The sequence below is a fragment of the Zingiber officinale genome, chromosome 3B, assembly GCF_018446385.1.
Source record: "Zingiber officinale cultivar Zhangliang chromosome 3B, Zo_v1.1, whole genome shotgun sequence".
NCBI classification, from domain to species: domain Eukaryota; kingdom Viridiplantae; phylum Streptophyta; class Magnoliopsida; order Zingiberales; family Zingiberaceae; genus Zingiber; species Zingiber officinale.
The window spans coordinates 17,647,977-17,653,596 of NC_055991.1; the positions used below are offsets into that span (position 1 = coordinate 17,647,977).

General features: G+C 32.4%; 1 long non-coding RNA gene across 1 annotated transcript; it reads left to right on the forward strand.

The window, feature by feature from the left end:
• Positions 1–4,565: 4,565 nt before the first annotated feature.
• LOC121968105 lies at positions 4,566–5,143 on the forward strand. The gene is made up of 2 exons (XR_006107934.1): positions 4,566–4,703; positions 4,879–5,143. It is a non-coding gene; the product is annotated as an uncharacterized LOC121968105 (long non-coding RNA).
• Positions 5,144–5,620: the final 477 nt, after the last annotated feature.

Consider the following 5,620-nt stretch of genomic DNA (forward strand, 5'->3'; position numbering starts at 1 on the left):
GGTGGTACCTGGATTAAACTTGCATTTTCTATGGTAAAGTCAACAGCCAAAGATGGAAACTCAAATGGCTCCTAATAAAGGTAGTAAACCTCTATGCAAATAAGCATTAGAATTAATTTATTCTTACAATATCTGATGATAACTCACACATGAAGAGTTTTGGAGTATTGAAGAAACTGCTTGAGCTTTTACACAAGAGAATTATCTCCTATGTTGTGGTCTTTTAGCTTTTCTAGTTGTATCAGGAGCATCCAGATCTAGCATTTCCTGCTTGACACCCTTTGTGACAACTCCCTTATAAATAAGGTGAATCATGAGCAGTTTAAATAGCTCCTGGATAAGAAAGAGACAGAATTTGCTAAAATGGTATAGATTTTAAGAATGATCTATAAATTTTACTATCAGAGAAATTAAATAATTTAACAGGAAGATGCCATGGGTCAAGAGGACAAATAAAATTCTAATTAAATATAGTAAAAACTAAATAATTTTGATATTACTAATAATATGACCTTAATAAGCTTCATGTGATAAGGTAAATGTAGCTAATGCAGATAGTGACTTATGTTGCTTATAATTTTGTCATATATATTACCAGCGTAATGTTTGTGCGTCACAGGAGAATTTTTAGTATTTTCATTGGGTAATATTACGAAGGTTTGATAGAAATATAGAGAACATAGGATTGGTTAAATTAAATACAAAATAGACAACTAGAAGTCATACTAACATTCAGTGCCCTTCATGTGGGAAAGATTGAGAAGTTAAATTGGGTGAATTGAGAGAGAAACAGATTGTATCAATTCCATTGAAAAATGGAATTGGATAAGAGAAAGTATGCAGTTAATAAGACCAAGTCATCAAGATATACATAGATTGAATTTTCAAGGCTAGGTTAATAGTTTGTCAAATCTTACGTGTGGGCCGATTTGCATCCATTCCATTTTAATTTTACCAATTTTTGCATTTCTTTTATAGTCCTAGGCCAAGAATTTGTAATAGATAACTGTCAATGTTGGTCTTAAGCCTGAATGAAAAATATTAAGTTGCATTAGATCTTGTCATGCAACATTAAAAATGTCATAAGAGCATGGTTCTAGTCAACTTAAACTTTGTTTGATGATGATGGGTTAAAAAAGGACTTGTTTTTTTTTCCATGTATTATTTCATATAGCCTTTTACTTAGATATTCTTTGTAAACTTTTGTCTATATATTTTTTTTAGTTTTTCTTCAGTTATTCTATGGTTCTACTCAAATACATATATAGTGAGAGTAAACCAACAGAGAAAATCAATTTATGATGAATAAGAGATAAAATGAATATGCTTGGAAATTAATTGGGTTTTAATCCAATTGATGTAAAAATTTGCATATTATTTTTATTGATCTGGAAAAGCCTCTAAAGTTCGTAGACAGCTAATATGATGAATTTCAGAAGTGAAAAAATGTAGTAATCATGTTGCTGCAATGAAGGATGTGAATGATAATATAGTTTATAATTTGGGAGTTTTATGATGGGTTTTAAGAAAGAAAAATAATCATGTTTATGTGATGAATATGATAATGTAGTTTGGGAGTGTAATGATTATATAATTATAGGTTTACATCAGAAGCTACGTAAGTACTGGATCAATTTACTAAGCATATTGAAGCTAAACTTCTTTTGTTATGTTACTTGCAAATGATGTTTTGAATTTATGATGGTGTAACCAGTTTAAACTCGATGCTTGAATTTTGAAGAGAACCTTAGAAGGTAAAACAGAAAATAAGTAATTTCAATATTTCAATATTTAAAAATGTTAAAAATAATTGTGATATAAACATGTAAATCTTGTAAGATATTTTAATATCTTTGATTTCTTGTCCAAAAGGAGATATTGATGGAGATATGGATATCGAGTGAGAAATTGAAAGAAAGGAGCTCCCAAATTGTCACATTCTCTTTAATTTGAAAGGAAAGGTTCATAAGATTGTACTACAATCTTGCATATCTTATGCATCTTAATGTTGGGCAATTAGTAAATAATATATTAGAAAAAGGTTAATGTAACAGTGATAAAATGTGCTATAATAAATACATGGGATTAATAGGAAAGATAGAACTAAAAAATTTATTATTTGAGAGTAATTAAATGGAGCACCAATAAATCCAAGGAAAATACTAAAAATACTATTATTCGTGAGGTATTAGATGTAGCTCAATAGATGATTTAAGTAGAGAAAATAAATTACAAAGATATTAACTTGTGTAAAGACAACTAACAGATTCTATAGCTACATAAGGTGAGTGGATGACATCTGATTGATCCAATCAATTTTGCCAAATAGACAAATAAGAGAGTTATTTTAAGCAATTGCTTAGTCCAGCATGAAATTTTCTTGTACACTGAAAGCTTCAGTTGGTTAACATGCATTGGAATATATTGTCTCATGTTATATGAATTACTTGGTTCGTTTGCAATATATATTAAATAATGAATTGTTAAGGATGTTTAGTTTAATTGTTAATAATAGATGTAAATTTTTTATATTGATTCTCTAGATTTATTAATTTGATATATATATATATATATATAACCTATGATACTATACATAATTGTTAATATAACTGTTGTTTTTTTTTTAAAAAAAATGAATGCTTATATACATGCATATGTGCCAACATATCACTTATGCATTATGTACTGCCAACATCATAATACCTGAATGCCTGAATATATTTTTAGAAATTTGATTTGTAGGTGTAAAGATAAAGGGATACTAAAGAAAACCCTTGCTAATATAACTATATATTTAATAGATTTGAGTATTAGCTGCAATCATGGTTTAAAAATTAGCCTAGCCATTTTTTTGAGAACCTTGCCACTTCACCTGTGTATTATGTGGTCTCAGGGGTAGGATCGAACTCGACGCTAAAGGGCGATGAATAGTATTATGAATTTTACAAACTGGAATAACTTGAAAGACAATTAAATAAACAGAATAGCACAACGAAGATAATCTAACACAGATTTGATCAAGTAAGACAAGATAATATAAATATGTAAGAATGGTTTACTAGTTAACTAGCATAAATCGACACGACAATTAAAATAAAGTGATTCTTATTTCTTAATTTCTGCTTTCCAGAAAGCTTTTGGAAAGGTGGAGAAACCTTACGGAAAAAAAATTAAAAAATTAAGCACAATTTAAAATAGATATAACTACACAAGAAATAATGAAAAGTTACGCTAGGTGTTGCTGATCAGAATTGAAGCGCAAGGATGTAGCGTGTCGCGGCATAGAAAACATGGGAGCACTAGCACGAGAATGAAGGAGAGATTGAGTGAATTAGTGATTTTAAAGCTCTGCCTCGAGACCCTTTATATAACCTTCCTCTGTTGCTAATGTGGCAAGCCTTAGTCGAGTGGAGCCTCCCCGGTTGCCTGAAAGCTACTGACGTGGTTGCACCTTTTATTCGATCGATAACGTTAACCACATTCTCTAGTTGCCCGGTGACCCTCCTGGAGGGGCTAAAACTGATCTTGACCCGATTTGCTTGAATCACTAGATAACATCATTTCTTGGTCGCTTGGAAGTTGCTCCGGTCGCCCATATGCTCCGATCGCCCCACCTAATACGATCGCCTAGACTCTCCGATTTCTCTCGTCGAGAGTTATCACTAGTCGATCGCCTAGAACCATCGAACTTTGTTTCCTTGCAATTATTACGCATAATGAGTATGATAGAAAATGTAAAATTACTCGTACTTATTTTGGGTCTAGATATTCAGTTCCCAGCTGGCTCATTTAGACTAAGTTGTTAAACTATAGCTCCCAGTTGATTTCACTTGGACTTGTTTGCCAAGCTTCAACTTCCGGCTTACTCCACTTAGAACTTTAGCTCCCAACTAACTTCACTTGGACTTGTCTTGCCAAGCCTTCAGCGGTGCCACTTGGATTTGATTCACCTAGTTCCCAACTAGGATTTGTGGCTTGGTCCAATCAAGACTTAGCTCCTACCTAACTCCCAATCAGCTAATCAGTTGCATAGCTCCACTAGGATTTAGTCACTACCTGGTTTCCAATCAGGACTTTACTTATACCTAGCTTCCCTAGGATTTTTCCATTGCCCGGTTCCTAACCAAGACTTTACCATTTGTCAAGTAACTTACTCTTGCACACTTGACACCAAGTTGTTAGATCACAACAAATCTAACTTTAACCTTAGTCATATATCAAAACTTTGGGTTATGTGCTCCCAGTACCAACCTCAGGTTGGTGGCTGATTTAAAAGTCAAGCTAAGCTAGGTGGGCTGCCTAGTTGGCTGGCCTGAGTGGCCAGTTCGGTTCATTAGAGGAAGAATGATACTTCAGTGGAAGGAAATTGGTTCAGTTGAGAATAATCTTTAATCGTATTCCGCAAAATAAACCCTTGCTTCTCCACATAACTCCCAACATGAAATGTTTTCTCTACTTCTCTTCTCCCTCTACCTACATCGAATCTTGGTTGATACCTCCATATGCGATGCTGCCTGGTTTGCCACTGACTCCTCTCTCCACTGCAACAAGCAGCAACAAACATATTTTAGATCCAATAGTATTGAAATTCAGAAGCAAAATCCTTTGGAGGATTGAGTTGGCTTGTCTTGCAGTGGCAGTCAGTCCTTCACTAAGTTACAAATGTTGCGTGTTGGAGCAGTTCACACAACAAAACCAGCGAAGTAATTGTTACTGACTTCTCAATAAAAATGTGAATTCCTGTAGAGAAACAAAGCAGTGTCCTCTAATATTCTGACTCCTGTTTAAAATATTTTTTCTGTACAAGTACGAATTGTCATTTGAAGTTTTACTCCTCTGAATTCTTATGTGTACTAAATATTTGTTCAACTGACGTAGAGTAGCACCCGTGGAGGTCACTACAGGAGAACTGTGTATTGCGGATGTTTGAAGGTGTTGGGGAGAAAGGACATCTCTGAAAATGTTGGCTTACATTGTGGGTAATTGTGGTGATGGAAACTTGCCTGATGTTTTTTCACTGACGTTTTGTAACGTCAGTATACAATGTGTCGTTAACAAGTCGTTGGCAGTTAACTTGTTGATAAATGTCAATGGTAGAACTATTAATTTCTCAAGTTATTGATGAGAATATTGCCTGAGTCAATTCCAATTGAGATATCTATAAGCATTGATTAAATTTAAATAACTAAACATCAATTGAATACTTTAATAATTAACTTTGAAGAAATAAAACTTGAAGGAAAGTTGATTAAATTTAAATAATTAAATAAATCAATTAATACAATAAATGAGTAATTTTGAAGAAATAGAAGTTGATGCTGTGGTTAATGAAAAAAATCAATTAATACAATAAATGTGTCCCTTTAATAAAAAAAATCAAAACAAAAAAAATGAAAAAAAAACGAAGTTAAGTACTTTTTAATTTTTATTTTCTAAATCAAAATGTCAACGATTCCTCTACAATAATTAAATTTAAAATTTATTTATGGCATATTGCTTAATATTTATACTGTGGTTAATGAAATCATTTGATGATCTTAAATCTTCACTTAGTAACAATGTTTTTATTAAAAGAAATTATTGGTGTAGTCAACCTCAAAGTAATTGGATTTAACTGAGA